This window comes from Equus caballus, chromosome 28 (genome assembly GCF_041296265.1).
Source record: "Equus caballus isolate H_3958 breed thoroughbred chromosome 28, TB-T2T, whole genome shotgun sequence".
Classification (NCBI taxonomy): Eukaryota; Metazoa; Chordata; class Mammalia; order Perissodactyla; family Equidae; genus Equus; species Equus caballus.
This window is the reverse complement of record NC_091711.1, coordinates 22,301,268-22,319,128: the sequence shown is the minus strand read 5'-3', so window position 1 is coordinate 22,319,128 and position 17,861 is coordinate 22,301,268.

Genomic DNA, 17,861 nt, shown 5'->3' with positions numbered 1-17,861 from the left:
GTGAACTGATAAATTCTCAAAACTTAGTGTTATATAACCAGTATGATATTTACAATTTAATTTTTATCTAAATGATACGTGAGCTTGACAAAAATCAAATAGATAAGAAAAACTTCCAATGAAAATGATTTCCTGCACCATCCTTTCCACTCCAGTCCAATTCTCTAGAAACAACACTTTAAATGTTTACCAGTTTTATTTTTCTTGTGGTTATCTCCATATTGCTAATAACACATGTTCTTATCTCTCTTGATTTAGCAACTTTAAGCAACCTGTATGAACTCTGTTGTAGAAGATTATTTAGCATCCTCAGCCCTATCCATTCCCTTCTTCCTATATTTTGATAGCTATCTTATTATTTGTATTTCTTAACTTAGACAGTAAACTTGAATAAAAAAACTCACTTGTATTTATAATTTCAACAACTCTCAAAGACCATCTCAGGTTTTCTCTATGTGAGATGAGGTTATTAACATCCTAATCCCTCCCTTTCTTTTGTTTTCATCTTCTCAGATATACATTTAATTTCATGGTGAAAGTTGTTCAAGTTTGCACTTTCTTAAATGTTAGCAATGTCTTCCATGCATTGCCTATAAATTGATTCTAAAATATGAAAGTTAAAAAGACAGTTTACATTTTTTCTTGAACTGCAATAAGAGACAGGCTACTCCTTTTCTGTATCTATCCCTTTGCAAATGTTGAACCATAACTTTGTCCTCTTTGTTTCACCAGTCAACACATTCATCTTCTTTCCGCTCTCATCCAAAGAGATGTTGAAATTCGCCATCCACAGTTGGCTTCCTCCTCAATTCTCTTTGCTGTAATGCATTTAGTCCTTTTTTAAATTCTGCACAATGATTTCAATGGGATCTTAAGAGGAATGTGAGACAAATATGCTTAGACAGCATGTTCTCTGTCTGTCATCACCCCACTAAAGATGTGATGTCATGTAGCTGTTTGAGGTCTTCTACCTGGAATATGTACTTGAGTCCTGGGGTGAGGTAAATGTTAGCATAGGAAGGAGAAGTGTGTAAGACAGTGTCAAGAAGCGGGATGCTAAAGGTACAGATGCATGGAGCAGAGTGATGGAAAGGCACTACATAGGAAGGGAAGGAAATTATGCAAGGTCCCCCGGGTCACTTGATGGAGGTGACTAAATCTGAAAGATCTCTGACTACATCTGAGCTTGCAAGTGTAGAGGCAGGGACTCATTTCACTTTGGGAGGTCGGTGCCCTGCAGTGACTATTATTGTTTACACCCTTAGTGAAATCGCAATGCTCCATTTGGTCCACGGAAGCAACTTTGCTCAAATGCGCTACTGATGATAATCCAACCAACCCTCTGCATGCCCTCCTCACACACTTTCACTCCCTATATGTCTAATATTAGTAGGATTCCTCTTGCCTCAAACTACAAGATTTTATTCTTTGGTTAAATATTAAAATTACAGTGCAGTTTCCTGCTCTTTTTCCTTCCAATTTATGGAACGCCGAACAACATATATTTGATTATCACTCTTTCCAAATGTATGGTTAAATGTGCTTCTCTTTTTAAAACATTAAAATCTATATATTCCTGGAATTGGTAGATGTCTTAGTCTGTTGGACTGCTGCAAGAAAATACCACAGACTGGAGAGTTTTAGACAAGAAAAATCTGTTTTCTTAGCATTCTGGAGGCTGGAAGTCCAAGACCAAGGTGTCAGCAGGTTTGGTTTCGCCTGAGGCCTCCCTCCATGGCATGCAAATGGTGCCTTCTCTCTGCGTCCTCACACAGTCCTTCCTCTGTGCACACGATACCCTGGTGTCACTCAGTGTGTTCAAATGTCCTCTTCTTATATGAGTCACATTAGATGAGGATTCACTTTTTAAAAAACCCACAAAACTCATTTTAACTTAATCACCATTTTAAAGGCCTTGTCTCCAAATACAGCCCATTCTGAGGTACTAGGGAGTAGGACTTCAGCACACAAATTTTGGGGAGCACAATTCAGTCCATAATAGTCATCTGAAAATTTTTCTTTTTTCCTTAAAGATTGGCACCTAAGCTAACATCTGTTGCCAATCTTGCTTTTGTTTTCTTCGTCTTCTCCCAAAGCCCCCGAGTAAGTAGTTATATATTCTACTTGTAGGTCTTTCTGGTTGTGCTATGTGGGATGCCACCTCAGCATGGCTTGATGAGTGGTGCCATGTCGGTGCCCAGGATCCAAACCAGCGAAACAGGGCGGCCGAAGTGGAGCGTGCGAACTTAACCACTCGGCCATGGGGCAGGCCCCTCATTTGAAAATTTAATGTTCCATTTTCTTAACTGTTTAAGTATTTTATTTAGTAACTAGTAAAGGTGCACAATAATAGATTATGTGTTTTTCCCACATTTTGGCAGAGTAACCATTACTATTCACTATTACACACGGGTGTATCTCCTAGGTGCTTTTAGTGTTCAGAGCAGAATCTGATTGCATTAATTGCTGTGGCTGTAAGATTGATCCAATTGGTTCCTCAAACAAGTTTAAATTCCAGACAGCCCAGAAAAAGGGGAAAACACCAATCACTATTAGATTCAACGCTCAGTTATCAGCCCTACAAAATACATTAAACTTTAAACATAAACATACATAATTTCTGATAGAAATAAATCTAATTAGTGAAGTATTGTCTAAAATCAGTTGATTGATTAGGAAAAAGAAAATTTTTACTCTCAGAATCTATGCAAATAAACTTTAAAAAGAATGAATGCTCAATCTAAATTATCAACTATATCAAATAGCCAAGGTAGTTCAGAAATTTCTAAGTTATCTGACAGAATCTTTTGGTCCTAAGGAATAATTTCAAATGTTTGGGGAAAGATCTCAATAGAATAAAATGACAATTGCCACGTCAAATCTTCCGTGTTTATAAAAGAAACAGCTGTGACTGAGGGCAATAAATTAATATTCCAAGTTATCTTTCTGGAATAGAGTTATGAATTTGAACATGTTCACAAGAAAATAGAATAAGCCCACACCCATTTGAAATGATCTTTACAGATGCCACGTAAATATGTACCAAACCACTTTGCAATTAAATGCCACATAATTAGCTCAGGGACTTCAAGCCAAAAGTATGTTGTAAATCTACTAAATTTAAATTGTGCACAGTGGTAAATGAGAATAAATATTCCAAAATGATAGCTCATTTAGCGTGCTCTCACACACTCACGCCCACACACACACACAACAGAATCAAACCGATGCGAATCTGGAAATAATTACATCATCTCTTTATTGGCAAACCCAAAGGAAAAGTTCACTAGAAAACTAGTTTTACATTTAATTTCTCATATTTCATGCACACAAGGAAAAATAAATGATGGCCAAAAAAATGGTTTCTATGCATCTTTTGCTACAATCAAAAGATTGCTTATTCTATGAACATATTGTAAAGATGTCCAAATGTTCTCTTTTTATCTACTTTGCTAAATGATAAGGATTTTAATACCAGATGGTACATATTACACCATATCATTCATCTAAAGTTGTGTGATTCCAAGCACATAAAATTCTTTTCAAAAAAGTAACTGCTCCAGAGTTCCTTTCTTTATTTCTTGCTTCTTTTTCTTTCTCCTCTCCCTCTTTTTGTAAGGGGTGGTGGTATTAATTTCTGGTAATGTGACATCTAACAGTATCTTTGAAAAACAACAAAGATTCAGACACCACTAATATTCTTTTCTAAGTGGAGAGTTAGCTTGTACTCATGATTCTTTTAATAAACATTTCTTGAGCTATGTTCTTTGTCTAGGGAACTCTGCAAGGCTATGCAACAGAGTGGCTAAAATTAAAAAATAGCCAACATGCCAGAGATAGCAAAGAAACTAATCAGTCTAGTTTGAGTAGAAGATAATGTGTCAAAAACGTTATGTTATGTCTATACGAAAATTTTTTAAAAAATCAGAAACTAGAATTAGAAGTCCTACCAGAGTCCTAGGTCCTAGTAGAATCAGTTTCCTGTAATCAGTTAGCCCATTGTCTAAGAGAGGACAATGTAGTCACTGAGGTTATGGCTGAGATGAAGAAGAAACATACACCTAGAGAAACAAATGGCTGCTGTTTTAAACCACCAAAAGTAAATTGCTAAATATATATTGATAACATTATGAATACACAGTATCTAATGCACGTTGAGTAGGACATAGTAGAATTTTCAGCTGCACAAACAAATCAGTAAAATTTATAATAAGTCAAAAATCAAAGATGTTCTGTTTCAGTCTGGAAAGCAAGGAAAAGAGATTGCAAAATCAGTCAAGGCTAAAGAAGTTCAGTCCACTTGTATTTCTGGTTTACGCCAGCCCCGAGGAATGTGCTCTCACATCCTGTAGTTGGTGGCAAGTAAATAACAGATTATGTTTGTCAGACACACTACTGACTTGTATGATTTCAGGCAACTTCAATATATCTAGACTGATAGTGAGCCAATGAGATACTGTCTCCACTCAGCCACTGAAAAGCCACTATGGCCAACTCTCAATTCCTCCAGGACTTTTTGTTTACAATCGCCCTCCCAACTTCCTCTTTCTCTCTATAAAAGAGTTTCCCATCCCCTTGTTGCTCAAGCTTTGCACATGGCTCTCCATGCTTGTAGACCCCAAATTGCAATTCTTTGCTGATCTCGAATAAACCCATTTTTTGCCGGGGAAATAACTGGCAATCTATTTGTTTAAGGTCAACAGATTAATAATAGTTGCTATAGCAGAGATGTTGGTTGGCTATGCCAAAAGCCATTGCCAAGTCTCATTTTCTATTTCCCACTTCTCTATAGAGACTGGACAGGCTAAACACTTACTTTCCACTTCTCTCATTGTCCTGATGTCAGTTATCCCTAAAGCAGATTCTGAGACAAGGATTGGGATGTCAATAGGAAAGAAAAGAAAAGGAGGGGCCGATTGGGTGATGTAGTGGTTAAGTTCGCATGCTTTGCTTCAGGGGCCGGGGATTCACAGGTTCTGATCCCGGGATCAGACGTATGCACTGCTTATCAGGCCAAGCTGTGGCATCCTGCATGTAAGATAGAGGAAGAGAGGCACAGATGTTAGCTCAGGGCCAATCTTCCTCAGCAAAAAGAGGAGGATTGGTGACAGATGTTAACTCAGGGCTAATGTTCAAAGAAAGAAAGCAAAAAGAAAAGGAAAGAATTTAGGGGTAAGAGTGAGGCAGGAAAGCCAATAAGGGATGTGTTAATGAGCAATTACCATGGTGGGCAACTGGGAATCATATATTATGGGGATTCTGAGAGACTATGGAGAAGACCTCTCAGAATTACCCCGTGAAGGGTGAGGAAGTGGGATTTTTGTATAACTACTCCCATTCTTACCAATTCAGTTGTTCAGCTCTGTAGAATGAGCAACTGAACGTGACTGCATCATGAGTAATTGGAGATATAGGCATAGTTTTAAAAAGTCATGTTAAAAATATGTGCTTGTGCAGTATTGCAAATTCGTCTTAGTAGTAGAAAGAGTACAGAATTTGATCAGAAGATCTGGGTTTTATCTCATCCTGGCTTGCCACTAGCAGATAACAAAATGGAACAGTCTCTCTGTCTGGGTCGTGGAGATTTATCATTTGAGAAATGATGAGCTCGCATTATTGAAGAAACTTTTTCCAGTTTTAAGTCCCAAGAATCTTTGATTAAATACATTTTTATTATGTTTACAATAACTTTGCTCTTTGTTAGGCTCTGAAAACTTCTGATGCCCCATTTATCATTTTTCGTTAAATAGAAAATAGAATGCTTTTCCAATGTGAGAAAGCCATCTGTAAAACGAGTAAATTAGCATGGCTAAAACAAAATCTCTCTACGGGAGAAATCAAATTATCTGTTAAAGTAATTGGACATAGCTCATACAATTTTTCATGATAGTCAGTGAAGTACAAGCAATGTTATTTCAATACTTGAAGCTAGCCAATGTTTAATTTTGAATTTTAAAGAGAATGACACCATGTGTAAGTAATAAAGCTAGAATCGCCAAACAAACCAAATCCTCAAAAAAAGAATGCTTATGATTAAAATTGTCCTAAACTATCATATAATTAATGCCAGATGTTAATCATGAAAACAGAAGATAAAGAATTCATGCAGCAAGAAAGTTCCATTTTAAACAGTAGGATGGTAACTTATGAAAATAAGGAGTCACTGTAAGTCCGGTTAGCCAATAAGCCTTCTGTAGCATATTAAAACATTTTTCCATTAACCAGAGTTTATATAGTCAAAGTCCTTTTTGCTGGATCAAATACCTAATTTCTTGGATAAAAGTCAAACTGCTAGAGGTTAGCAGCCATGTGATAAATGCAAAAGAATTTGCATCTTTCAAGATTTTCGGGGAGCTTTTCCTTTTTTTGCATTTTACTTTTCTGCAATGAGATTATAGACTGAGCTCTGATTTGTAGCTCTGTGTCCAAATCTTGCTTTTCTCTTATAATCCAAGTCCGCATTTCACAGCTTTTGTAACATTTTTACCTGATTGCTCCTTTAGCACCACAAGCTTAGTATGCCCAAACTTCTTTTCCCTAAAAGATCTTTCCTTCCGTTGATTCCCCTTTGATTCAGCAATGCATTCTTTCATTCAATCATTCTTTCATTCATTTATCATCTCTTCACTCAAAGAACGTTTAAGTGCCTACCAGGAGGTAACTATATTGGTGGGAGCTAAGGCAAATACAAAGAACAATAAAATATAGTGCCTGCTCTTCAGGGTCTAGCAGAGGATTAGCACGGAGAACAGTTATAATGAACTGGAGTAACGCTTTCATTGCTGTTAATGGAACCCAGACCACTTCTTTACTTGGCAAATTTTTGAGAAGCTGCCTCAGATTGAAGTACTTCACTTGAATCTTGAACACTGAGTGAAATTTTCCAGGGTACAGAGAAGGGCAGGGGTACAGCGTAACCAGCCTCGAAGAGATGGGGGAAATGACGAGAGGTGTTGCATGTCTGAACTTTAGATTTGTATTTCTGAGTATAGTTGCATTTATTCCTCATCTTTTGTGTTGTTGTTATCATATATATTACATCTACATATGTTAGAGTTCCCATAAAATAGTTTTATGATTTCTGCATTAAAGTCATATACAATTTTTAAAAATAAAGGTAATAATATTTTGTTTGTCTAAATATTTAATATTTCTAATGTTCCACATTTCTTCCTTCAGCTTCAAAATTTTCCTTCAGCCTAAGAACTTTTGTACTTTTTTTTTTATATTTCCTGACATTTGCATAGCTTTTTTTTTTTTGAGGTATGCTTTTATTTTTGGTGAGGAAGATTGGCCCTGAGTTAACATCTGTTGCCAATCTTCCTTTTTTTTCTCCTCAAAGCCCCAGTACATAGTTGGATATCCTAGTTACAGGTTCTTCTAGTTCTTCTTTGTGGGATGCCACCACAGCATGGCCTGATGAGTGGTGTGTAAGTCCACGCCCAGGATCTGCACCTGCGAGCTCCAGCCAGGCCAGTGAAGCGCAGTGCACGAATTTAACCACTTAGCCGTGGGGACGGCCTCCTTTGTACTTCTTGTGGTGCAGTTCTGCTGGATACAGATGCTCATATTTTTCATTTCTTGACAATGTCTTTGCTTTACTTTTCATTTTGAACTCCTTTTTCTGCATATAAACTTCATGGTAGACATCCTTTCAGTACTCTAAAGATGTCACTGCACTGTCACCTGACCTCCATTGTTTTTGATGAGAAGTCAGCTGTCATTTATATTGCTAATCTGCTGAGGGTAATGCATTCTTTTTCTCTGCCTAATTTTCAGGTGTTCTCTTTAGTTTTGATTTTCCAGTTTTATCATAAGACTAGCTGTCTTGCTTGGAGTTTTCTGAGAATTTTAGATGTTAGTAGATAATTATTACTACCTTTGGGAAAATTTTGCCTATTGTTCCTCTGCTATGGACTGAATGGTGTCCCCCCAAAATTTGTATGTTGAAGTCCTAACCCCCAACATGACTATATTTGGAGATGAGGACTATCAGGAGGTTAATAGAGATCAAATGAGGTCATAAGGGTGAGGATTTAATTCCACAGGACTGGTGTCCTTATAGGAAGAGAGAGACACTGGATCTCCCTGTCTGTGTGCCCACAGGGGAAAGCCCATGCGGACACAGTAAGAAGTCAGTTGTCTACAAGCCAGGAAGAGAGGTCTCACAGGAAACTACTCATGATGGGAGCTTGATCTTGGTCTTGCCTCTAGAACCGTGAGAAAATAAATTTCTGTTGTTTAGGCCCACAGTCTGTGATATTCTGTTACGGCAGCCAAAAAAGACTAATAAGTCTTCCAAATATATATATATTTTTAATTTCCCTTCTTTCTCTCCTCTCCTTCATGTACCCCAGTTATATATATCTTGGACCTCTTGAGATAATCTCATGGATCACTGAGGATCCACTGATTTGTTTCAACTATTCTCTCTGCTCTCTATTAAAATTGGACATTTTCTATTGATCTATCCTCAAGCTTAGTAACTACTTATTTTACCACATAAGAAGACATTTTTTAATAATATAGATTGTTTTGCTTGGTTCTAGAACGTCCATTGGGTTATTTTCTAGAGTTTCCATTTCTTTCTGAGATCCCCTATCTGCCTATTCGTTATGACCATATTTTACTTCAAGTTCCTAAACTTATTTATAATTGTTTGTTTAAAGTCCTTGTATTCTAATTTCAATATCCAGGGTTTTCTATGATTGGTTTCTGTTGGCTGGTTTTTCTCTTGACTGTGGATCATAATTTTCTGTTTCTTCTCATTGTATAATAATTTTTTTATTGAACATTGTAGATACTGTGGATGATACACTGTAGAGACTGGATTCTGTTATCTCTTTCTGAAGATGACTGATTTTTATTCTAGTAGGCAATTAAATTGGCTTGACTCAAACTCAGACTTCTGGCTCAACTGACGTCGGCATCAGCTGAAACTACTCATTTGTCTCAGTCTTCTAGCTATTGCTTTTCTTTGAGAATTCTGAACTTTTCCCTGTGTATGTGCAGTTCAGTAGTTACCAAAGGATTTAGGTAGAGCTTATGTAAGATTTGGGGCTCTCCCCTCTCTTTTTCTCTCCATTATAGGATCTCCTTCCTTACTCTCCTCAACCCAGTAAAATTCCAGCTTGTGTACTAACTTGAGTGTACCCTCAGGTGTAAAGCTAGTGTAGCTCCTTCTTTCATGGGTCATCTCCCTCCAGTTTCTGTCTGCTTTGGTCACTCTATTTCTTCACATATTTTATCCAGTGTTTATAATTTTTATCTGAATGAGGGTTAACCATATACAACCTACTCTACCATTATGGGAATAAGAATTTGTAGGAAGGGTTTTAATTACAGATTACATTTTTAAAATAAATGTTGGACACATCATAGTTTCTTTTCTTTTCTCTCCTTTTTTAACTTTTGGCCATTTCTGATAATTTGTCTTTTTTAAGTACTTGTTTATTTCATATACTTTTGTGAAATTTTTTGGCAGAGACCCTGGTTTTTGATTATATTCTTGAGTGACATATCATAGGGTCTGGTGCCTGTCCTGCCTCTGGACTTTGAGTTGTGAATTACGTATTATTACCTTATAGTATTATGAATTTGATTCAGATTTTTTTTTTGTTTCTTCTCTGAAAGCATCTTGACTAAAGAGTACATATAAAATAAATGTTGATATGAATTAAATTGCTAAGATCCAGAATTTTTACATTAAAAATTCACTTTGTTTATACATTGCCAGCAAATAAAACCTGTTAGATAAAAATGGCAATTTCTCTATTTTAAATGTTTCCATAACTGGCACCAATCTATGGTGGTGAAGGAGGAGTATGGGAAATTTGAGTATTTCATTAAAAAGCTTAAAATAATTTGTTTTATTTAGTCCCTTGTGGATGCAAGTACAACAAAATTATTCAAGTTATTACCAGATAATGGGAGCTTATTGTAAGGATAAAAGTGGACATAAGGGAGTATGACACTCAGGCATGCAACCAGGTCTGAGGAATAACGGAATAAGAGCAGTACCCAGTATCACAAAGGCTGGAACAGAATCCTAAGCAGCTCTCGGTAATTCAGTAGTGACCAGCTTTTAATGCATTTTTACAAACCTCCAAACATCTGCTTTTCATTCTTTTCCCCCAAACAATCTATTTCCTCATAGTTTTTGCTCCCTCATAACTTTGATTTCCTTGTGATTCCTCAGGCTTCTCTCTGCCTTATGGATGGCCTCTATCTCTGTTTCTATGAAGCTTCAGATTTCTTTGCCTATGAATAAATTTTTCTCTGTATTAACTGGGATACTTTCACTTACAATTAATAGAAATCTAAAACAAATTACCATCCACATAAAACGTAATTTATTGGTGTACAGAACTGAGACGTAAAGGTTTACCATTGAATTCAAGAATGGTTGATACAGGGGCTCAAATAATATTCCTCGCCCTCTCTTTCCCTTGCTCTCTCACTCTATCGCAGAGCAGATTTCTCCATGTGATGGGCCAGATTGACATTACCAGTCCTAGAGTTACATCATATCATCTTCGTGACCTGGGTGGAAAAGAGTATATATTCCAGTATCTCCAAACTGATATCCGCAAGGAGTACTCTGATGGACTCTGATTGACATAACTTATATTACGTGCCCATCTCTGAACCAATCTTTGTGTATTACCCATGACAGTGTCAACCCATCCTGAACTATATCCAATAGATTTCTTGTAAGTAAGATTACTATATTCCTAGAAGAAATGTGGAAAGAATTATTGGATATAAACACAAAGAAGGCCAGCAAACTCTATAGTTCCTAGTTCAGATTTCTGACAATGATTATGTCACCATTCAGAGCACTTTCCACCAGGCACTCCCATGGTCTGGCATGGATACGCTTTTCTTGGATGCAGCGTCCGGTCATAGTCTAGTAACAGGTACTTATAGAGTGGAATCACATTGTACAAAACCAGATGTACAGAGCAATGCTGTAATAAGAGCACTGAGTAGATTTATTTTTCCTGTAGAAGTGTTTGTGGACTTGGAAGATATCATAATTGCCATATCTAGTTAAATAACTATTGTTTTAGATGAAGAAATTCAGTTGTTACAATTCTTTTATAAATTCCAAATTTCACCGTTATTCTCTTAATTTCTATTGAATATGTCTATAAGTATATGCCTTATTACAATGACAAATATCATAAAAAGTTAGCGTTTTTGTAAATATGCTGGCATATGCTGTATTTGATTAGATTTGATATTTAGGTGGACCAAAGAGGCAAGAAGAGAGTTGTAATCAGCAAATCGTCTCTTATAAAAGAACTATTTGAAGCCCTAAATTGGTTGTTATTCATTCTATTAAATTAAACAATTCCAGAAGTTATAAATCTTTATTGAAGCCAAAGAAAATATTTATGTAAAAGTGATCATTTAGCCATGGAAAAGGGTAGAACAAGTTTCATCCAGAAAGGTTTCTATATTATTGTTTGCATTAAACCACACTGTGAGCTTAAATTCTGAGTGACCTTATAACTTAATATTTTAGTGTTCAAAGCAAAATGTGTCGAGAAAAAATGCATACAAAATTTAAGTAAGGAGAAAAAACACTATATGTAATTCATTTTAATATAAATAGAATGCTAACCGGGCAAATTATGCTTCATATCTTTAAGTATTTTCAGTAAAACAACTAGGTGATACATGATTTGAATACCAAGCAGTATAAAAAGTAATATTTCATTCAGAAAACAAAACACAAAATGGAATGAATGTTCCTTTCCTTTCTATCTCTCAACCCAGGAAAAGGCTTAACTTTGAAATGTAAATTCTAAATTAAGTATTCAATAATTCTAAAAGTTTCTCAGTAAAATTAAAAGGAAATTCTCTTTCCTCATGTGAAAATTCCTTATGCATTCCTCACAATAAGATATGGTTGGACTCATCTACTTACTTATCATAAACACTTGTGTAAACACAATTTTTCATGAAGTTCATAAAAGGTTTATCCTACTTCCCAATCCAACTCCACATGTTTGAAATACTCCACAACCCTTACCTTCATTGAGAAATAGCAACGGGAGAATCAGACTGTCACTAAAAACTATCTCCCAGTGCTCTTAACTTTGCTGTATTTGATACAAGTCTTTCAAAACAACAACCATAGTGCAAAATTCATCACATGGTTTCTTAGGTACAATATTTGCAAAGTACTCATCTAGGCTTCCACAAATGAGAAATAAAAAGGAATTCCAGGATAGACCACGTTCCTCTGAGTAAAAGGTAGGCCAGTGGTCATTGCAGTTTTGGAGTTCTCAAATGTAACATTTGTGGTAGCTTTGTTTTCAGCTAACCATGATCTTGTACATCACGTCATTTTATGAGATTCTTTCTTTAATTTTAAAATTTGCGGAATATGAGATCTTGCAACTCATCATGAACGTCTCTCTATAGAAACATTTATATTCATATTCATGTTCATATTTAGGAAGATGTGTATAGAAATATATATTTAAGAATTTGGAACAAGCAAATTTTAATTCAAAATTTTGTAAACTTAAAGAAAGTTAGTAAAATTAAACCATTGCATTTCTGTCTGAGTGTGTAGTGTTTAAAATTCATCCTGTACTCCAGACTTTCTTTAGCTACTCTTTCCTTTAGGGTCAAATGTCATGAAAATTTTGTCCTCACACCCTGTTTCCACTTCTTCACTTCCTGTCACCTCCAGTTACCCTAGTTTGCATCCTGATCCTACTATATCACTGAAACTGTTTTTACCAGTGTCACCAGGGACATGCTTGCTAAGTTCAATCATTGATTTAACCCCTGAGGCAGTGTTAGTTCCCTACCCAACATCCGTTCTTTCCTTCCGTACTAACAAAATAGGAATTTTCTTTGTCCTGTCAAACATACATACACACACACACACACAAATACTCACATGCATACATACACACCGAGACATAACTACATTTTCTGGCTCTCCATGAAGCAATATTTACCCATTTGACAAGTCTGCCCAATGAGATGTAAATTGAAGACACAGGAGATTTTGGGGTATATTTCTATTAACAGATAGAGGCTCCATATCCACTGCTGGGTTGCTTCCATCTCTTCTTTCTGCTGGTGTAATGGACAGAAATTGAAGGTGGAGAGCCCTTTTGTGACTATAGCTTGCCAGAAAGGAAATTTTTTGCATATAGTGTAATGTAATCCTTCACTGAAGCAAATTCTTTGCTGCCGTTATCGTTCACAAAGTCTTTTTTAGGGAATCAGTAACTTTTCTTGGTTTTGTGACACATTAATACTCGTGTTTTTCTCATTCTTCTCTGTCCCTTTTTGTTATTTAGATTATCTATTTGTTTTACTTTGTGTTGCTTTCACTTTGTCTTCATTTATGCACTAATTTTATTTTATTTTCACTTCCCCTGAGTTCTACCAAATCATGTTTCAGCTTCTCTGTTGTCTTGCTATTTTTCTTTAAGTGCTTTTATCTTTGCCTCACTGTGGGAATTAGGGCAAATTCTTTAAACTCCCTATCCCTCAGTTTTCTCACTTTTAAGGTAGGAATAATAAAAATACCTACCTTGTAGCATTTTTGTGAGAATTAAATGATAAAGTATTTCAGTCAGAACAATTGTTGGCACAAAAATCAAAATTCAGTATTTCATAGTTATTATTAATTTATTAAGCTGATTACTTCATTGCTTTTTAACATTTTTATGTCTAACATTTTAAGTGTAACCACATACAGAAAAGTATTAAGCTTAATGAATGACAAAAGATGTAAACAAAATTTATTGACATAAATTTTCTCAAGATATCTTCATTTAGGTGTTTAATGTCTGTGGGATTGTAATGAGTTTTTCTTTTTCATTCCTCATATTAGGTCTGGTCTCCTCTTTTTCCCTTAACTAGATTCATAAGAAATTTATTAATTTTATCAGTTTTTTTCAAATACTAAATTTTGGTTTTCTTGATCCTTTCTATTATTTTTGTTTTCTCTTTATTTTAAATTTATGTTTTTATTTTAACCCTTCTTTCAGTTCAAGTTTCTGTCTTATATCTAAATTTTAAATAAATATTTAAATCATTGATATTTGATCTTTTCTTCAGGTTTAATACATATATCTTGGGCTACAAATTTCCCTCTGTGAAACACTTTAGCTGCATCCCATAGGTTTTGATCTGCAGTATTTTTATTGTCCTTGAGGTCAAAATGTTTTCTAATTTCCATTGTGATTTCTTCTTTGACCCCTGGGTTATTTGGAAATATATTTCTTAATTTCTAATTGCCTTTGTAATTGTTTTGTTATTGATTTGTAGCTTACTTCTTCTGGTCAGAGAATATACTCCATATGATTTTAGTCCTTTGAAATGTGCTGAGATATGCCTAATAGCTCAGCCTATAATCCATTTTTATAACACTGTTATGAAACTAAAATACCTTCTGCTGTTTGAGACCACCATGTTGCATACTTGTGTTTGTAGTAGATTCTGTAATTAGCCCCATGCAATGGCATCACTGTGAGTAAAATGTATTTCCTGGTCCTTTTGGACTTGGCCATGTGATGTGCTTTGCCCAATGGCATGTGGTCAGAAGTGACAGTATGCCAGTTTGGAGTATAAGCCTTTAAAGGGCTCATGAGTTTCCACCTGCTTCTTGCACATTTTCCACTGGAATGAGACACACAGACCCCTGCTCTCCTATTGGTGCCCCGGGGAGCAGAGCCACCATACTTAGAGCAACCTGAAGCAGAGTTGCCTCAGGCAACCTCAGATCTATGAGGATAAACAACTGATAGTTTAAGCTGCTGAATTCTCAGATGATTTGCTTTTTTAATTAGAAAAAACATCAATATTTTTCAAAGAAATGTGTTCCAAACAGTGACTTTTCCTAAAGAAGTGATTTTTTTTAAATGAAAAAGAAATTTTCGTCCATGAAATATCAAAGGCTCATTTAACAGATAACGTACACTGTATTTATGATTTAACAGAGTACAAACAAGGGCCATAGATTTCACTTTAATTAGGACTGAAAGATCAAGATAAATACCAATGGTTGGTGGGTAGGAGAGTGTTTTATACCCCAAACTCCAAAATTCCAGCTCTATGTCCTGTCCTGCTCCTAAATTTATAAAAATCTTAATGATGCAGTGATAGGAGTTTTTGTAACTTCAGTGATGTGTCAGAGGGCGATGAGTCTTGGTTTGAAAAATCTCTTGTATCCAAAGGCAGGAATAGTACTCGACCATGATGATTAAACACATAAAATGACTCTTTAATGTGTCAAATAGCTTATTTTTAGTTCTAAAGAGGCATTTCCGTCTTTAAACTCCTCTGCAATACGAAATATACCAGAACTGCAAAGGTCAGAAGTGTCTGAAGAACTGTACCTATTGGCAGTGATTTATCTCTTTTTAAAATATATATATATGTTTATTTATTTTTATAATGCAGAGCATATTTATTTGATTGCACAACAAGGATTAGGAGACTAGATAGAAGGAAATCAGTCTTCAGGCAAATGGAGATGATCAAGACTTTTAAGCAGCTGACTTTGGGACCTGCTATAATGGGAAGACGCTGTGCTGCCTTCAGAAGCTAGGTTTCTTCACCTGATGCCTCAGCAGGCTTTTCAAACAGGTCTTCCCACTAGATCAGTTCTTCTGTTGCCTCCTGGTTGGCAATTTGGTATTCCTGACAGTCTATGTTCTTCATCTGCTTACCCAGGAACTCTCCTAGGAAATCTAAGAGATCAGTTTAACTTGTTCTCAGAAGCCAAGATCTTCAGGTCCTTCAGGACCTTGCTTAGCACCTTCTCCAACTGCAGAGCAGACTTCAGGGTGTATACACCACTTCCTCAGTTCTCTATCAGGCCTCTGAATAATGAAAGGCAGACACTACCTTCATGTTTTCTTAAATATCTTAGGAATTGCTTTCCGCATTCCCTCTTCATCTCAGCCTGCTCCTTGAACAATATGGCAAAAGAGGTGTTTCCATCTCTTTGTCATAATAACCGGCCACTGATAAGTAAGCCTTACTTACACACAGCTCATTCGATGATGCTCAGTTAATAGCAGCCTTACACTCTTCAGGGAGGGGGCCCTGGATGTGGGATTCAGGTGGTTTGTTATTGTGGCAATAGCTAGCCCTTGCAATTATGTTTTTCAAATCTTCTATATCCTTACTATTATTTGTCTTTTTTTCCTATCAATTTAGTTCACAGAAATGCATTTTGTCACTGCATTTATCAATGTGTCAAAATATTATCTTTCTATAGATTTTATGTTGGCTCAACTGTGTTTCAACATTGTTACAAAAATTTTCAGACATACTGGAAAGTTGAACGAAATTTACATTGAACACTCATATACTCACCACCATGATCCCATAATTAACATTCTAATCTGCTTGTATTTCTGATGTATTTATCATATATAAACTCTTCCAGCCATCCATCACCCATTTATGATTTGACACTTCTCAAAATAATTTGCAGATATCAGTATACTTTTTCCTAAGTGTTTCAATATCTAGAGTTCAATATTTATTTTCTTTTCATAAAAAATTTACATACAGTGAAATATATAAACCTTTAGTGTACATTTGCTGAGTTTTAATAAACACGTACACCTATAACAAACTATTACCAAGATATAGAACATGGATATCAGTCCAGAATGTCAGCTCCTGACCTCACCCTCCTACAAACACTCACTGTTCTGATCCATCATAGATTCATTTGCCCATTCTAGAACTTGATATGAAAGAAATCATAGAGTATATATCTTTTGTACCAAGCTGCTTGCACTCAGAATAATGTTTCTGAGACTCATCCCTATTGTGGGTATACCAATAGTCCATTCCTTTTCGTTGCTATATAGTATTACGTTCTTTTTTATCTTTTTGATAAACTTTGCCTTTGTTTTTTATTTGTTTGTGAAGTTTGCTAGCATTTAATGGAATTATTGATATTCACAGTTTTGGGTCTATCATTTTACCATGCATTTTCTGTTTCTGCTCTCTGTTGTTTGATGCTCTATTCCATTTTTTCTCTTTTTTTTGGATTAGTTGAGTGTGTTTTAGAATTCTATCTTAACTTATATATTTACCTTTAGTTATATATCATTTTGTTATATTTTTAGAGATTACTCTAGGGATTAAAATATGCATTCTGGAATTTTCTTAGTCGAATTAGATTTTGTATTGTTGCTGGTTCCATTTCAATAACCCATGTTTGAATAAAATGATTTTTTCTAGCCTAATTTTTTGAGTGAGGTTTTCCTGAAGGATGGGCCAATGTTATATTCCAGGCTGGAGAAAAATATTTTTGTGCCCTAGATTGGTGTGTGTGAGAAGTTTATTAGCTTTTACTTATCCAAAAATATTAAAGTTAGCAACTGGCAGGCAGCTCACAATGACGTGAACGTGAAGGGCCTCGCATCTCTCCTTGGACTAACCTGAAGTATAGGATGTCTGTGTGATTTCTCATTCATCCTTCTCCATCTTTTCCTTTAAACAGAGCCAGGCCTAAGGAAGCTCCTGCATCAGTCCAGGCACCCTGTTACCATTTCTGCAAATAAGAAACTATTGCTTTTGAATCTTAGAATTGCCCCATCCACTTAAGAATAAGCAGTGTTTATGGCTTTCTAAATTGAATTCTGCAACCAAGAGGATCCTTTGTCTATATCCCCACTGGTCTTCCTTGTTTAGACAATCTTCTCTCCTATTGAATAATTCAGAGTTGCTTGCTGATACGCCTGAGGTTTTATTTATCTATTTTATAATGGACTTTATGTTTATATTTCTTTCCCTCTTTGTTGCTTCTGGATGTTTGCCAAGAAAAAGAGGAAGATTATACTCAGCCACACTAAATA